The sequence below is a fragment of the Eubalaena glacialis genome, chromosome 2 (assembly GCF_028564815.1).
Source record: "Eubalaena glacialis isolate mEubGla1 chromosome 2, mEubGla1.1.hap2.+ XY, whole genome shotgun sequence".
Taxonomy (NCBI): Eukaryota; Metazoa; Chordata; class Mammalia; order Artiodactyla; family Balaenidae; genus Eubalaena; species Eubalaena glacialis.
The window spans coordinates 38,386,970-38,405,408 of NC_083717.1; the positions used below are offsets into that span (position 1 = coordinate 38,386,970).

The 18,439-nt window shown below is 43.1% G+C and overlaps 1 protein-coding gene and 2 pseudogenes across 2 annotated transcripts in view; all 3 read right to left on the bottom strand.

The window, feature by feature from the left end:
• The window catches only part of SEMA4B (semaphorin 4B), a 101,626-nt gene that overhangs the window by 76,725 nt on the left and 6,462 nt on the right, over positions 1-18,439 (bottom strand). The gene's annotated exons all lie outside the window — the stretch shown is intronic.
• On the bottom strand, positions 4,267-4,915 carry LOC133084948 (molybdopterin synthase catalytic subunit-like; annotated as a pseudogene).
• Positions 16,691-17,949, bottom strand: LOC133084002 (acireductone dioxygenase-like; annotated as a pseudogene).

Sequence of the window (18,439 nt, forward strand, 5' to 3'; positions counted from 1 at the left end):
GTTTGATAGAATTCACCTGTGAAGCCATCTGGTCCTGGACTTTTGTTTGTTGGAAGATTTTTAATCACAGTTTCAATTTCATTACTTGTGCTTGGTCTGTTCATATTTTCTGCTTCTTCCTGGTTCAGTCTTGGAAGGTTATACCTTTCTAAGAATTTGTCCATTTCTTCCAGGTTGTCCATTTTATTGGCATAAAGTTGCTTGTAGTAGTCTCTTAGGATGCTTTGCATTTCTGCCGTGTCTGTTGTAACTTCTCCTTTTTCATTTCTGATTTTATTGATTTGAGTCCTCTCCCTCTTTTTCTTGATGAGTCTGGCTAATGGCTTATCAATTTTGTTTATCTTCTCAAAGAACCAGCTTTTAGTTTTATTGATCTTTGCTATTGTTTTCTTTGTTTCTATTTCATTTATTTCCGCTCTGATCTTTATGATTTCTTTCCTTCTGCTAACTTTGGGCTTTGTTTGTTCTTCTTTCTCTAGTTTCTTTAGGTGTAAGGTTAGATTGTTTACTTGAGATTTTTCTTGTTTCTTTAGGTAGGCTTGTATAGCTATAAACTTCCCTCTTAGAACTGCTTTTGCTGCATCCCATAGGTTTTGGGTTGTCGTGTTTTCATTGTCATTTGTCTCTAGGTATTTTTTGATTTCCTCTTTGATTTCTTCAGTGATCTCTTGGTTATTTAGTAAAGTATTGTTTAGCCTCCATGTGTTTGTGTTTTTTATGCTTTTTCCCCTGTAATTCATTTCTAATCTCTTAGTGTTGTGGTCAGAAAAGATGCTTGATATGATTTCAATTTTCTTAAATTTATTGAGGCTTGATTTGTGACCCAAGATGTGATCTATCCTGGAGAATGTTCCGTGCACACTTGAGAAGAACGTGTAATCTGCTGTTTTTGGATGGAATGTCCTATAAATATCAATTAAATCTATCTGGTCTATTGTGTCATTTAAAGCTTCTGTTTCCTTATTTATTTTCATTTTGGATGATCTGTCCATTGGTGTAAGTGAGGTGTTAAAGTCCCCCACTATTATTGTGTTACTGTCAATTTCCTCTTTTATAGCTGTTAGCAGTTGCCTTATGTAATGAGGTGCTCCTGTGTTGGGTGCATATATATTTATAATTGTTATATCTTCTTCTTGGATTGATCCCTTGATGATTATGTAGTGTCCTTCCTTGTCTCTTGTAACATTCTTTATTTTAAAGTCTATTTTATCTGATATGAGTATAGCTACTCCAGCTTTCTTTTGATTTCCATTTGCATGGAATATCTTTTTCCATCCCCTCACTTTCAGTCTGTATGTGTCCCTAGGTCTAAAGTGGGTCTCTTGTAGACAGCATATATATGGGTCTTGTTTTTGTATCCATTCAGCAAGCCTGTGTCTTTTGGCTGGAGCATTTAATCCATTCACGTTTAAGGTAATTATTGATATGTATGTTCCTATGACCATTTTCTTAATTGTTTTGGGTTTGTTTTTGTAGGTCCTTTTCTTCTCTTGTGTTTCCCACTTAGAGAAGTTCCTTTAACATTTGTTGTAGAGCTGGTTTGGTGGTGCTGAATTCTCTTAGCTTTTGCTTGTCTGTAAAGCTTTTGATTTCTCCATCAAATCTAAATGAGATCCTTGCCGGGTAGAGTACTCTTGGTTGTAGAGTACTCTTGGTTGTAGGTTCTTCCCTTTCATCACTTTAAGTATATCATGCCACTCCCTTCTGGCTTGTAGAGTTTCTGCTGAGAAATCAGCTGTTAACCTTATGGGAGTTCCCTTGTATGTTATTTGTCATTTTTCCCTTACTGCTTTCAATAATTTTTCTTTGTCTTTAATTTTTGCCACTTTGATTACTATGTGTCTCGGCGTGCTTCTCCTTGGGTTTATCCTGTATGGGACTCTCTGCGCTTCCTGGACTTGGGTGGCTATTTCCTTTCCCATGTTAGGGAAGTTTTCGACTATAATCTCTTCAAATATTTTCTCTGGTCCTTTCTCTCTCTCTTCTCCTTCTGGGACCCCTATAATGCGAATGTTGTTGCGTTTAATGTTGTCCCAGAGGTCTCTTAGGCTGTCTTCATTTCTTTTCATTCTTTTTTCTTTAGTCTGTTCTGCAGCAGTGAATTCCACCATTCTGTCTTCCAGGTCACTTATCCGTTCTTCTGCCTCAGTTATTCTACTATTGATTCCTTCTAGTGTAGTTTTCATTTCAGTTATTGTATTGGTCATCTCTGTTTGTTTGTTCTTTAATTCTTCTAGGTCTTTGTTAATCATTTCTTGCATCTTCTCAATCTTTGCCTCCATTCTTATTCCAAGGTCCTGGATCATCTTCACTATCATTATTCTCAATTCTTTTTCTGGAAGGTTGCCTATCTCCACTTCATTTAGTTGTTTTTCTGGGGTTTTTTCTTGTTCCTTCATCTGGTATATAGCCCTCTGCCTTTTCATCTTGTCTATCTTTCTGTAAATGTGGTTTCTGTTCCACAGGCTGCAGGACTGTAGTTTTTCTTGCTTCTGCTGTCTGCCCTCTGGTGGTTGAGGCTATCTAAGAGGCTTGATGGGAGGCTCTGGAGGTGGGTAGAGCTGACTGTTGCTGTGGCGGTCAGAGCTCCGTAAAACTTTAATCCACTTGACTGTTGATGGGTGGGGCTGGGTTCCCTCCCTGTTGGTTGTTTTGCCTGAGGCAACCCAACACTGGAGCCTACCCGGGCTCTTTGGTGGGGCTAATGGCAGACTCTGGGAGGGCTCACGCCAAGGAGTACTTCCCAGAACCTCCGCTGCCAGTGTCCTTGTCCCCACGGTGAAACAGAGCCAGCCCCCACCTCTGCAGGAGACCCCCCCAACACCAGCAGTTATGTCTGGTTCAGTCTCCCCCAGGGTCACTGCTCCTTCCTCTGGGTCCCGATGCACACACTATTTTGTGTGCGCCCTCCAAGAGTGGGGTCTCTGTTTCCCCCAGTCCTGTTGAAGTCCTGCAATCAATTCCCACTAGGCTTCAAAGTCTGATTCTCTGTGAATTCCTCCTCCCGTTGCTGGACCCCCAGGTTGGGAAGCCTGACGTGGGGCTCAGAACGTTCACTCCAGTGGGTGGACTTCTGTGGTATAAGTGCTCGCCAGTCTGAGTCACCCACCCAGCAGTTATGGGATTTGATTTTACTCTGATTGCGCCCCTCCTACTGTCTCACTGTGGCTTCTCCTCTGTCCTTGGACGTGGGGTATCCTCCTTGGTGAAGTCCAGTGTCTTCCTGTCGATAATTGTCCAGCAGCCAGTTGTGATTCTGGTGCTCTCGCAAGAGGGAGTGAGAGCATGTCCTTCTACTCCGCCATCTTGGTTAATCCCAGTGTGTTTTCTCTTCTTTTCTTCTTTTTAAAATCTTTTAAAAAATTTTTAAATTTTTTCCTTTTTTTTTGTATTTTTTATTCTTTTTTTCTGCTTCCTTCTTTTTTTTTGGCAGAAAACATAACTTTATTAATGATAATGTTCCTTAAGCTAAAAAGAAAACTATCTGAAAATATTTTACCAAATAATCATATAATTTTCCTTTTTAGTTGGTTGTGGGTAAAATTTTATAACTAACATTATAACACAAAGCACCCTTGTTGCTAGTTTGCCTTGTTTTACAACAATTTTATGCTAATTTATATATTGATACAATACTAATAACTAATAAAATATAATAAGTATTATGGCGAGATTACTGATTCTGAAATACTAGAAAGCTTCATATGATGAAATATCTTAGGTATTATCACTGAATTTTTAAAAACAGGAAAATATTGCTTTTAAACTTTTAAAATCATGTTTATTTAGCTTATTTTAAAAATATATAAATTCTAAAAATATATCATACCAAGAGTATCCGATAAGGACTTTTTTTACCTTCCAGTTCTGCCTACATTCCCAAAACGCATCCCTGACAACAATGATATCACTGGGCATAGGGGTAGGGGGTTGGGGGCAGCCTCTGAGACAGTCACTGAGGAGGGGCCACACCTCAGTGCGAGTCAAGTTACGGTTAGAACTTAGTCATAGAATAATATGTCTACCACAGGCATCTTTCCTTACATTTAAATGATTCTTCCATTTTTTCCCTAAAGCCTTTCTTTCCTCTATCTCTAGTTCCCATATAAGCCCTCATCCTAAACACTCATTTATTTTGCTTTTTTGTCTCTCTTTTGTTCCACTGGTGTAACGTAAGAGATTATGTTCCATAAACTATCTTCTGGAGAAGAAAAATCAAAACATGATCAAAGATAAGAATTTACCAAGTTTAAATTTTAGGACTTTAAAAACCTAAGTGGTTTAATCATCGGTTGCCCAAAAGCATTCTTTGTTTCTTTTCCAAGATGATGATGATTCTTCATACATTTCCTTTTTCCATATGGGCACCTTGGCTTTTAAAGTATCACAGCTTCGAGGGATGCAGCCCTATGGGCTGAGGACACAGCAATGATAATGCTTGCTTCTGACACTGGAACTAAGCCAAGTCGATGGAACACTGCTATGTGTTTGGCCATTTCTGCCTAATGACACTACAAACTTTTCTGACTTCATTTTCTGCCATTGATAGATATGCTTCATACTCTAAGCTAATGACTTTCTTCCCTTCGAAGTTATTCCTTGTAGTTCCTACAAATAGGGATATTGCACCACAGAGTGGAGAAATCACCAGCTGTGAGACTTCATCTACCGAAAGTTTCTCAGATGTGAATTTTATTATATCTTTAGATTTCTCTTCAACTTCATTTGTACCTTTCCCAGGTGGCTCAAAAGCACTATCCTCTACTAATGGGGGGATAATGACAATTTCGTCTCCTGATTGAAGCAGGAGGAGCTGATCTCCAAACTCGACATATTCTTGACGAACAGCAAATATCACCTGATTTCTGACGTCAGCCAATCCAGGATGGCGCGTTTCTATCTCATTCCACAGCTGCAATGCTTTTATTTCTTGTGGCACAGAAATGGTCTCTGAGAGAATTCCTGTTATTTCAGCACTTTTTGCAAAATACAACACTTCCACCTGTGACTCAGAGCAAATCATTCTCTACGAAATAATCAGAGGTCTGCAAATAATCAAGGGTTCCCAAAGGCACAGACGGAGCACATTTCATCAAAGAATTCTTAGTTAAGTGCATTTCTTTTTAAATTGAAAACTTGTCTTCTTAGAAACGAACAATCTGAGAAGCAAGGGCAAAGATCGCGGGTGCCTTTAGAAACCAGCTCGTCTTCCAGGCCGTCACCTGGCACCGTGGCACCATCCCGCCAGGGAACCCTAGCCTGGTATCCCAGCGCGGAAGCCTAGGCGCCAGGTCAACGCAGCGCGCAGGCTGCTTCCTTCATCTTGAAAGAGAGGTCTACACTGGCTGACCCACTTTACTAGCTCCCAGCCTTTCCTCAACCCATCTGCTGAGTTCCTGCTTTCCCTGCTGCAGCCTCCTCACCATCCAGCAGAGCAATGGAGGAACGGCCCCTGCCAAGGTCATGGATGTCTCTGGACGGCTAAATCCAGGGGACACGTCTCGGTTCTCCTTTCCTCATCCACTCTGTAACTTCCCCACTGCGGTCCATCCCCTGGCTATCTCACATTTTCTGTGACAGCCCTTCTGGGTCTCCTCTTACTCAGGGGCCCTCAGGTGTAGGTGCCCGTCAGGGTCTCATCTCCGCTCCCTCCTCTTCTCCATCCTCACAGCACACTCTCTCCTTGAGCAATCTTTTCAGACCCATGGCTTCCACCACCGTCTCTAGGCTGAGAACATTTAGGAGGAAGCAACATGTTGAAGAATGCAAAATAAGCACGTGTGAACTGAGGCTACCACGTGAAGGAAGACAGTTGAGGGAGAAAGGAAAAACACCAGGTCCTTCCCCTATGACTGTGGGCAAATGAGCACACCACCCCAAGTCTTGGATTTCTCATTCACAGAACTGGGATAAGAATAGCACCTACTTCATAGGGTTGTTATGAGGCTTAAGTGGGATAATTCTAGAACAAGCACCCAGTGCCCGTACTTGTCAACATTATGACTCTGTTATTTGCAGGGGTAGAGAAGCAATGGGGAGAAGTGAGGTTAAACTGAGAAATGGTAGTTTGGATCCAGGTTTTGAAACATAGGAGGGCAGTGGACCGATGGGGTATATTTGCCAAGGGCATTCCTAGCCCAACAACGCAGATGCCATAGGGCTGAGAGCCCAGGAGCCGGCAGCTCCTTCTCAGGCCTTCTGCTCTCCTTCTGGCCATCTGGCTGACCTTGTAAGCACCTGACGTGGGTTCAGCAGGTGGCCGGCCACGATGCCCTACGTGCATGTCCCAGGCATTCCTGAGACAGTCTGCCCTGAAGTTGGGGGAGGTGCTGGTGGGTCAGAATGATAAACAGTTTAGAGCCAGGGAAGTAAAAGGTCACCTTTTGGGCTGTGTCCTGGGGGAAGGGACACTGTTACCAAGGGAACGAGTACTGGTCCTTAAGAAGTACGTTGAACCTGCCCTTAGCACTTGTCCAGTTGCCAGGTCCTGAACTTAAACACGAATGCTATTTGTCCAAGATACAGGATCCAAATGAGGACCCGTGGGCTAATTCAGCGGTGGCTGCAGCCAGCTTATACAGGCTCATGAGAACCAATCGTTAAACTTTCAGGAATTTTGTCAGCCAGTTATTAAACATAGCCACTATTAAAAATTAAGTTATGTAAACTTACAATTAAATAAAACATAATAAAAGACTCAAAACTCATCACTTCCTTTTTACTGTAGTATTTCTTCTCTTGAGGATATTTACAGTTATTGTATCTATCTGGTAGAAATACTATAAAATGGAAATACTATGCAACTGTGTTCAGTGATATTATGTTGGTAGTTAGACATTGGCCATGGTGGAAGTATCTACACCACAGAAATGCTATAAATCAACACACACACACACACACACACACACACACACACACCCTGGTTGTTAAAAACATTTACCAGCACCTCCCTGCATAAACTGATGTCTGAAATTTTTTTTATTTTTTGGCCACGTGGCTTGTGGGATCCCAGTTCCCCGACCAGGGGTTGAATCCAGGCCATGGCAGTGAAAGCTCGGAATCCTAACCACTAGGCCACCAGGGAACTCCCACTGAAATTTTGTCTTTAGCCACTTCTTTTTTTTTTTTTGGCTGCGTTTGGTCTTCTCTCTAGTTGAGGAGAGTGCGGGCTACTCTCCGTTGCGGTGCACGTGCTTCTCACTGCAGTGGCTTCTCTTGTTGCGGAGCACGAGCTCTAGGCACGCGGGCTCAGTAGTCCTGGCACGCGGGCCCTAGAGTGCGTGGGCTTCAGTAGTTGCAGCGCGTGGGCTTCAGTAGTTGCAGCACGCGGGCTTCAGTAGTTGTGGCACGTGGGCTCAGTAGTTGTGGTGCACGGGCTCAGCTGCTCCGCGGCATGTGGGATCCTCGGGAACCAGGGATCGAACTCGTGTCCCCTGCATTGGCAGGCGGATTCTCAACCACTTCGCCACCAGGGAAGTCCCTAGCCACTTCTTATGAGTTTCGGCAGTCTCCATCTGCTCCACATAAACAGGGCCCGAGTCCCACTCTAGCCTTTTGAGTTTCCCCACTCTAGTTTTGGACAGAGCTCCCAAATCTCACTGGTCTATACCCCACCAAGGGTGTGAATAACGGTGGCCATTACTGATCACTTAATACTTGTCTCATCCTCCCTCAGCTCACCCTCACAACATCACCATGAGGTTGGTATTAAACTTTTACTCTACCAATTACAGATGATAAAGTGAGCCACAGAGAAAGTAAGCAACTCTCTCCCAAGGCAACCAGGAAAAACAAGGCAGAATCCTCTCATAACCACTACAAATAAAGAATAATCTGATAATCTGATAAAGAAATGTGATTAAGTGGTTCAATTGCCACTTCTTCATGGCACCAACCCTGACTTTAGTTTTCAACTACCAAAGGGCATCCATTTTGATGTCATTTTGTTTTTCTTAGTCACATCCAATAAAACTGTGGACTCACAGGATGTGGCCTATCCCAGGTCTTTAGGAGACTTTAATGAATAAATAAGACTGTTCTAGAGTTAATTGATCCACTGTTTCAGTTGATGTAGTGCTTCTAAAACAATTATTAATTAGGAATTGAGTTTCAACTATGAAACCAACTCAGTTCAAAACCTGGGCACCTCCCATGAAAGCTAAAGCTCAGAGTCTTTAAATAACTTGTTAAAAGTTACACAGCTTGTAAGAGATGAAGACAAGATATTAACCAGGCCTGTCTGATTCCAGAGCCCCTGCTCCAGGGAGAGGCATAGGATGAGTATGTTAAAAACAAAATTCAACTGAGTAAATTTGAAGATTTGTCTTTATTCAACGATTCATGACTTGGGCAGCCTCCCATCTGGCCAACAAAGGAGCTCCGAGGAGCTGTACAAAGGGAAGACTTTTACAGGCAGAAGGAGGCGGGGCAAGGAAGTTATTCTAGCTAACAGTGGATTGTTTCAGGCAAGGTCACCTTCCTTTCAGGGAAGACTGGGGCTGAAACCGTGCACCTCAGGCTGGGACTTGAACCCACGTGGCCGGGACTTGAACCCGGCCAAAACCCTGATTGAAACTTGAACCCAAACGGCTGGGACTCAAACGCAGCCAAAACCCACAGTCTTCCAACTGAGATCACACACCTGGTTTCAGGACTTAATGAAGCTCAGGTTCTTGATGTCTCATCACAGAAAGAATTCAGTGAGAGACAAAGTGATCAGTAAGGAGTGGATTTATTTAGAGAGAAACACACTCCACAGACAGAGTGTGGGCCATCTCAGAAGGTGAGAAAGGCACCAGGGTATGGGGGTTGTCAGTTTTTATTGGAGTGGGTAATTTCATAAGCTAATGAGTGGGAGGAGTATACCAGCTATTTTAGGAAAGGGCCAGGATTTCCAGGAATTGGGCCACTGCCCACTTTTTGATCCTTATAGTCGGTCTTGGAACTGTCATGGCACCTGTAGGTGTGTCATTTAGCTTGCTGATGGGAGCTTGCTGATACTGAGGCTCAAGTTCTAGTGGAGGGACTTGCCTGGTGGTACAGTGGTTAAGAATCCACCTGCCAAAGCAGGGGACATGGGTTTGAGCCCTGGTACGGGAAGATCCCACATGCCACAGAGCAACTAAGCCTGTGTGCCACAGCTACTGCGGCTGCGCTCTAGAGCCCGCGAGCCACAACTACTGAGCCCATGTGCCACAACTACTGAAGCCCGCGCGCCTAGAGCCTGTGTTCCTCAATAAGAGAAGCCACCACAGTGAGAAGACTGCGCACCACAACGAAGGGTAGCCCCTGCCCACCCCAACTAGAGAAAGCCCTCATGCATCAACAAAGACCCAACACAGCCAAAAATTAATTAATTAATAAATTTTAAAAAAAAGGTCTAGTGGAAAAAGTCAACTTATCCGCCATCTTGGATCCATTTGGTTCTAATCAGTTTATGTCACGTCCTCAGGCTGTGTCATTCTTTCAAACCTTGTGCCCTGCCTCCTTCCCTCCTGTTTCAGGTCCTTCAGGCAGATTACCTCACTAGTGCTGACCAGGTAACTCCACATTGGCTGACTAAAGATCACATTCCTGGGAGAGGCTGAAACTGCCAATATTTATTTATTTATTTATTTAAAGTACAGTTGATTTACAATGTTGTGTTATAGGTTAGGTATTAAGTCTTGATTTGCTGATGTGGGGCTTAGCACAAGTGAATCTAAAACAGAAGAGAAGGGGACAGGGCACAACCTTTGAAAGAATGACATAGCCAAAGACATGATGAAAACTGGTTAGACCTAACTAGATCCAAGACGGCAGAAGATTTGACTTCCGGTAGACCTTGAGCCTCATTATATGCTCATTGTAATACATTAGCTAAATAACACACCCACCAGCACCATGACAGGTCAGAGCTAACCATAAAAGGCCAAAAAGTGGGCGGTGGCCCAATTCCTGGAAATCCCCACCCTTTCCCCCAGCCCCCCGAAATAGTTGGAATAATCTTCCCACTCATTAGCCTATGAAATTACCCACGCCATATTTTGGGGCCTCTCACCTTCTGAGATGGCCCACACTCTGTCTGTGGAGTGTGTTTCTCCCTAAATAAATCCACTTCTTATGTATCACTTTGTCTCTCACTGAATTCTTTCTGCCATAAGACATCAAGAAACTGAGCTTCATTAAGTCCTGAGACCAGGTGTGTGATCTCAATTAAAAGACGGTGGGTTTAAGTCCCAGTCTGAGTTGCACGGTTTCAAATCCATTTGGGGCCTGTTGTCTCCTTTTTCTTTTTTTCTTCATTTATTTTGGCTGCGCTGGGTCTTAGTTGAGGCACGCGTGCTTCTTAGTTGCAGCATGGGAACTCTTAGTTGCAGCATGCATGCGGGATCTAGTTCCCCAACCAGGGATCGAACCCCGGCCCCCTGCATTGGGAGCTCGGAGTCTTACCCACTGGACCACCAGGGAAGTGCCTGCTGTCTCTTTTTAGACAACTATTAGGCAGCTATTAAAAAAAGTCTTGTAGAAGAACATTTAATGGTAGAGAAAAATGCCTGTTACGTATTAAATTAAAAATGGAGGTTAAAAAATAACTGAATTTTATCAATTCTTGGATACATACTATTTCACATTTTAACATATCTGAAATAGGGTGCATCAAAAATCAATTTCAGGACTTCCCTGGTGGTGCAGTGGTTGGGAATCCACCTGCCAATGCAGGGGACACGGGTTTGATCCCTGGTCTGGGAAGATCCACATGCCATGGAGCAACTAAGCCTGTGTGCCACAACTACTGAGCCCGCACACCACAACTACTGAAGCCATGCGCCCTAGAGCCTGTGCTCTGCAACAAGAGAAGCCACCGCAATGAGAAGCCCGCACACCGCAACAAAGAGTAGCCCCCGCTCACCACAACTAGAGAAAGCCCGCACGCAGCAACGAAGACCCAACACAGCCAAAAGTAAAAAAAAAAAAAATTTTAAATCAATTTCAGGAGAATTATAGATATCAAAGTGAAAGGTAGGGGGCTCCCAATGCAGGGGGCCCGGGTTCAATCCCTGGTCAGGGAACTAACTAGATCCCACATGCATGCCACAATTATGAGTTCAAATGCCACAACTAAGGAGCCCATCTGCCCCAACTAAGACCCAGTGCAACCAAATAAATAAATAAATCTTTTTTAAAAAGTGAAAGATAAAACAATAAAACTTCCAGAAGATACTATAGGGTTAAGAAAAGATTTATCAAACAGGAAATAAGACATAAACATAAAAGGTCAATAAGTTGGACTACATTAAAATTAAGAATTTCTGTGCATCAAAATACATTTTAAATGAATGAGAAGGCAAGCCACTGAGTGGGAAAAAAAAAAAACTTTTGAGATACATATATCCAAAAAGGGGACTCATATCCAAATGTATATTGAACTCCTACAAATCACAAACTGGCAGACAATCCAATGGAAAAAATAAGCAAAAAACTTGAAGCAGGAACTTCAGAAAAGAGAATATTAAAATGGGCAATAAGTATACGAAAAGGAGCTCAATTTCTTTAGTCTCCAGGGAAATGCTATTTATCAGTTTAATGCACTGACCAATTGCGCCCCAGAGACCACGGGAAAGGCAATTTAAAACCACCATGAGAACCACTATACACCCACAAGAATGACTAAAACTGAAAAGAATGACAATGCCAACTGTTAGCAAAGATGTAGAGAAACTGAAGCTCTCATACATTGCTGGAAGAATATAGACACTCAGAAAATTGTTTGCCAGTGTCTGTTAAAGCCGAATGCTTAAGTATGTAGCCTATGACCCAGTAATTCACTCCTAAGTATCATCCAACAGAATTTCATACATATGTGCAGCAAAAGACAAGTGTCAGAACCTTCATAGAAGCATCGTTAATAATAACCCCAAACTGTAAACAACCCAAATGTCCATCAATAGTAGAATGAATACATAAATTGTGGCATATTCATCACAGTTTTATATGGCAGAAGAATTAATAAATTACAGCTACATGCAAAAACATAGATGATTTTTTTTTTATTAAAAAAAATGTATGTTTATTTTTAGTTAACTAATTTATTTATTTGGCTGCATCGGGTCTTAGTTGCAGCACACGGGATCTTTTTTGCAGCGCACGGGCTTCTCTCTAGTTGTGGTGCATGGGCTCCAGAGTGCGTGGGCTCAGTAGTTGCGGCACTCGGGCTCTCTAGTTGTGGTGCGCGGGCTCTAGAGTGCGCGGGCTTAGTTGCCCCGCAGCATGTGGGATCTTAGTTCCCTGACCAGTGATTGAACCCACGTCCCCTGCATTGGAAGGAGGATTCTTAACCACTGGACCACCAGGGAAGTCCCTGGATTAATTTTATTTTTATTTTTATTTTTGAAAATTTTATTTTATTTTTAAAAAATATATTTATTTTACTTATTTATTTTTGGCTGCATTGGGTCTTCGTTGCTGCACATGGGCTTTCTCTAGCTGCAGTGAGCGGGGGCTACTCTCCGTTGTGGTGCACGGGCTTCTCATTGAGGTGGCTTCTCTTTGCTGGGAAGCACAGGCTCTAGGCATGCAGGCTTCAGTAATTGTGGCACACAGGCTCAGTAGTTGTGGCTCTCAGGCTCTAGAGCGTAGGCTCAGTATTTGTGGCGCATGGGCTTAGCTGCTCCGCAGCATGTGGGATCTTCCTGGACCAGGGCTCAAACCCATGTCCCCTGCATTGGCAGGCGGATTCTTAGCCACTGCACCACCAGGGAAGTCCCTGGATGAATTTTAGAAATGCAATGTTGAGAAGAAGTAAGACACGACAGAGTACATACTCTATGATTCCATTTACAGGAAAACAAAAATAGGCAAAACCAGTCTATTTTAGTAGAAGTTAAGATAGCAAAGGGAAGTTGGGAAACATAGTGCCTAGGAGGTGGTTTAAGGAGGGTTTTGGGGGTCCTGGTGATGTTACATTTCCTAATCTGGGTAGTGATATGGTCAACATTCATAAGTTGTACACTAGGGACTTCCCTGGTGGTGCAGTGGTTAAGAATCTGCCCGCCAATGCAGGGGACACGGGTTCCAGCCCTGGTCCAGGAAGATCCCACATGCCGCGGGGCAACTAAACCCGTGCGCCACAACTACTGAGCTTGCAATCTAGAGCCCGCGAGCCACAACTACTGAAGCCCGCCTGCCTAGAGCCCGTGCTCCGCAACAAGAGAAGCCACCGCAGTGAGAAGCCCGCGCACCGCAATGAAGAGCAGCCCCCGCTCGCCACAGTTAAGAGAAAGCCCGCGCGCAGCAATGAAGACCCAACACAGCCAAAAATAAATAAATAATAAATAAATTTATATGAAAATAAGTTGTACACTAATAATTTATGTACTTTCTGTATATGCGTATGTATATATTATACTTCAGTAAAAAGCTTACAAAATGAGGATAAAATTGAACAATTTGAGACAGGGAAAGTTAATTACTCACAAATCTTTGTTGAAAGACCTATTCAATGATGCCCTTCAGTTATCAGGAAATTGAATTCAGCACATAGGAGTGGAAAGTAAGACACGTTGCTCAGCTAGGAAACAGGAAAACATGTTGATAAATCTATTTGAAAAAAAATGAGGGGGCTCAGAAGACCCAGTAGAACTAAAGTATGATGGAATAATAACATGGAAGATAGGAGAGGAGAAATTGGACAGAAGTCATCTAAGTTTCTCATATTTCTAAGAAAGATAAAGACAATGATGAATTTTAAACTCTGTATAGTCAAGTTAAGAATTTAATTTCTAAATGAGCAGAAATAGAATGTATAATTTCTAAACCAGTGAAGGGGGTAAGGGAGAGTAAAGAAGTCTGCATTGATCCAGTAGAAAACTAACAAAGCGGGGACTTCCCTGGTGGTCCAGTGGTTAAGAATCTGCCTTCCAATGCAGGGAACGCAGGTTCGATCCCTGGTCGAGGAACTAAGATCCTATATGGTGCGAGGCAACTAAGCCCGTGTGGCAACTACTGAGCCCGTGCGCCACAGTGAAAGATTCCACATGCCGCAACGAAGATCCTGCATGCTGCAACAAAGACCTGATGCAGCCAAATAAAAAATAAATAAATAAATATTGAAAAAAAAAAAGAAAGCTAATGAGACATGACAACCAAATGCTATGCCTGAGCCTTGATTCTAGATCCCGGACCCCCTTCCCCTAATTTTTTTTTTTCTTTTTAATTCCTGGCTTTCTTTTTTTTTTTTTTAATTTTATTTATTTTTGGCTGCGTTGGGTCTTCGTTGCTGTGCGCGGGCTTCCTCTAGTTGCAGCGAGCCTCCCACAACTAGAGAAAGCCCGGGCTTCTCATTGCGGTGGCTTCTTGTTGTGAAGCATGGGCTCTAGGGCACACGGGCTTCAGTAGTTGTGGCACGTGGGCTCAGTAGTTGTGCCGCACGGGCTTAGTTGCCCCACAGCATGTGAGATCTTCCCGGACCAGGGCTCGAACCCGTGTCCCCTACATTAGCAGGCGGATTCTTAACCACTGCGCCACCAGGGAAATCCCCCCTTCCCAAATTTAAAGGAATTATTGGGACATCTTGGGACAATTTAATACAGACTATACATTATATAGCATTATTGTACAAATGTTAGATTTCCTGTGTGGGATAATGTGGCCTCCATTTTTGTTGAGCGCCTAGTGCTTTCCTCTAGGATAATTCTGCAACTTTTTGGCTTTAGGACCTCTTTACACTCTGAGAAGTTGCTGAGGACTCCAAAGAGCTCTTGTTTATATAGGTTATACAAAACCCTATTTACCGAATTAAAAGTTAAGACAGAAAATTTGAAACATGTTTATATATTAATTTAAAAATAACTACATTTTCCAAAATAAAAGAGTTAATGAGAAGAGTTGTTTTGTTTACATTTTTGCAACTCTCTTCATATCTGACTTACCAGAAGTAGCTGGATTCTCACATCCACTTCAGCATTTAGTCTGCTGCTCTATATTGTTTTGGTTGAGGTATATGAAGAAAATCCAGCCTCACACTGATGTGTAGTTGGAAAAAGAAAACTGAGGAATATTTTAATAGCTTTTTCAGATGTTAGGACTATTCTCTTTTCCCCCCCATTATCAAAGACCATTTAATTTTTAAAGATCAACAATACCAAAAGCATAAAGTGGAGTAGAAGAAAATAGTTTTTTATAAGTACAATTTAATTAAAGCTGTTTACAGCTATTCTCTCCCACAGGAGTTAAGCATGAATTTTAAAAGAATAAGAGATGAGGACTTCCCTGGTGGCGCAATGGTTGAGAATCCGCCTGCCAACGCAGGGGACACGGGTTCAAGCTCGGGTCTGCGAAGATCTCACATGTCGCAGAGCAACTAAGCCCATGCACCACAACTGTTGAGCCTGCGCTCCAGAGCCCGCGAGCCACAACTACTGAAGCCCACGTGCCTAGAGCCCGCGTGCCGCAACAAGAGAAGCCACTGCAATAAGCCCTCGCACCGCAAAGAAGAGTAGCCCCCTCTCGCCACAACTAGAGAAAGTCCGCATGCAGCAACGAAGACCCAACGCAGCAAAAAAATAAATAAATAAATAAGTAGATCATTTCATTAAAAAAAAAAAAAAGAATAAGAAATGAGAAAAACAAGTACAGGGTTAGACGAGCCAGCAGGAGTCTGTGGAACTTGAGATTTCACTGCAACAGGAAGGGGACCAGATACGAGTGGCGTTTTTTTTTTTTAATTAAGGTGTTTATTATTATTATTATTATTTGGCTGCGCCGCAGCATGTGGGATCTTAGTTCCCTGACCAGGGATCAAACTCAGGCCCTCGGCAGTAAGAGCATGGAGTCCTAACCACTGGACTGCCAGGGAATTCCCAAGGCATTTACTTTAGCTTGAACGGAAAGTGGCAAGTGGCATAAGCAACTGAGAATGTGCCCCTAATAGAGAGCTCTCCCCTCCCTGCACTCCTTAGTCCAAGGTATAATTTTGGGAGAAAAAAGCGTCCTGTATCTAGTTAGTTATGTTATCTACTATTACACCTCTAGTCTGTTTTCCTACACCAACCAATTCAGCAGGACTGAATGTCCTACAGTTTAACTCAATTCTGACACTATCTACCTGGAGATAGCATTAGATCCCACAGATTAAGGGCTTAGTCCCACAACACTGATGCCTATCACAAATCTGGGACAATTGTACTTCTGACTCAGCGGCTAAAAATTGGGGATTTACATGACCCCTTCCTCGGGTCCCATAATTTGCTAGAACGGCTCACAAAACTCAGGAAATGTTGGTTTACATTTACCAATTTATTATAAAGGATACATAAAGACCACAGATAAACAGCCAGATAAGGAGGTACATAGAGTGAGGTCCAGAAGGGTCCTGAGCACAGGCGCTTCTGTCCCAGTGGAACTGAGATGCTCACAAAGGATTACCTATGAATAGAAGAAGGACACTCCTATTGCTCAGGAAATTCCAAGGGTTTTAGGAGCTCTGTGCCAGAAAATGGGGACAAAGACCAAAATATACTTCTCTGCCACAACTTTCTTCTAAGGCAGGCATGGCATTGACTGATATCTGGTTTAAAGTCTAAAAATCGTGTCCAGATAAAGCACACAGCAGATAAGACTCTCATTCCAGTTAAAATTGAACACGTGTCTGAACCACTGATCTTGATTGAGTTAGAGCAAATGACTATGATTTGTCCACATTTCCACAGTTGTTTCCATGTAAAAATCAGTTTTATAGCGCCTTTTATTAAAAAATATTCTTTTTTTAAATAGCTATGACTTATTTTATCATAAGGCTTTTTCTTTTTTAAAAATTTTATTTATTTTTATTTTTGGCTGCATTGGGTCTTCATTGCTGCGTGCGGGCTTTCTCTAATGGCGAGCGGGGGCTACTCTTCATTGCGGTGCGAGGGCTTCTCCTTGCGGTGGCTTCTCTTGCTGCAGAGCACGGACTCTAGGTGCGCGGGCTTCAGTAGTTGTGGCACGTGGGCTCAGTAGTTGTGGTTCATGGGCTCTAGAGCGCAGGCTCAGTACTTGTGGTGCAGGGGCTTCGTTGCTCCACGGCATGTGGGATCTTCCCGGAGCAGGGTTCGAACCCGTGTCCCCTGCATTGGCAGGCGGATTCTTAACCACTGCGCCACCAGGGAAGTCCGCCATTAAAAAATATTCTGGTCAAATAATCTTGCAAAGGAGATAACCTAGCTTCAAACCTATAATATAAAAGCAAAGAGTAAATGACTTTCTGCTCAGTTATCATGTTTAGGATCTTTACAAGGAGTGTGCTAGGCCCCAGGGAGTACCTCTTGCTGTTCATGCCCAAAATTTCACGTCCTGTCCTTGAGCGTGGAAATGGTCAGCCGACTGGTTGTATGCAGTCCACACTGTTTCTCCCACAAACATCCACACAGCTGTCACATAGTTCTTTTCATCCAGTGTGAAGCAGTGATAAACTCCTGCAGGATGAGTTATCATGTTTCCTTTCTCCATGAAAATCTGAAGTCCTCTTTATCTCTTTCATCAAAGTATCCACTGCCATCCAAGATGTAGCAAATTTTACATCCGAGTACAAATGCTCCCAGCAAAACATCTTAACCTTTTCTTCATAATTTGGAAATTTATCTTTGCCTATGTTTATTATGTTCACCAAGAGTAGTCTAATTCTGGATCATTCTCATACTTGTCAGCTTCCAGTAAAGGACTCCAAGCTGGTGCAGCTGCTCCAGGAGGACTGGGCAGCTGGGCTCCAGGCCAGGGGGCCACCTCAGGTCATCTTGGGACTCCTCCATGTACCAGACCTGCACCATGGTCTGGGCCTGGGAGAGGGGCGGTGCGGTGCATCACCAGGGGCTCCCTGACCTGCATGGGCTGAGCTGGGTCGAGGCCCCAGTGGCCTTTTTTTAGGGGGGCATCCCAGCTTGGGCCACTGCCCAACCCCTGTTTCCCGGTCACTGAGACTGGGCAAGGCCTGACCCATGGTATTCACTTACAATAACAAAATGTACAAGTGATACTTTCTCAAAGGTTAATTGCAATGTGGAATCTGAAACAACACCAATATGCCTTTCCTACTCTGTTACATTCAAACCCCTCACATTCAAATCCATTCTGGAATAGGTCTCTTATCCATGCATAACTTTTTACCATCATTCATTGGTCATTTAGAAAATACTGGCTGAGTTATGCAGATCTTCCAAAAGTTGACACATTTCATTACACAATATGAAAAAAAATCACATTTGGTAGACCATTAATCTCATTAGAAACATCATGAAGAATTGGGAAGCTGGGACTTCCCTGGTGGTCCAGTGGTTAAGACTCCGTGCTCCCAATGCAGGGGGCCGGGGTTTGATCCCAGGTCAGAGAACTAGATCCCACATGCATGCTGCAACTAAGAGTCCGCATGCCGCAACTAAAGATGCCGCATACGCCAATGAAAATCCCGTGGTGCCACAACCCAGAG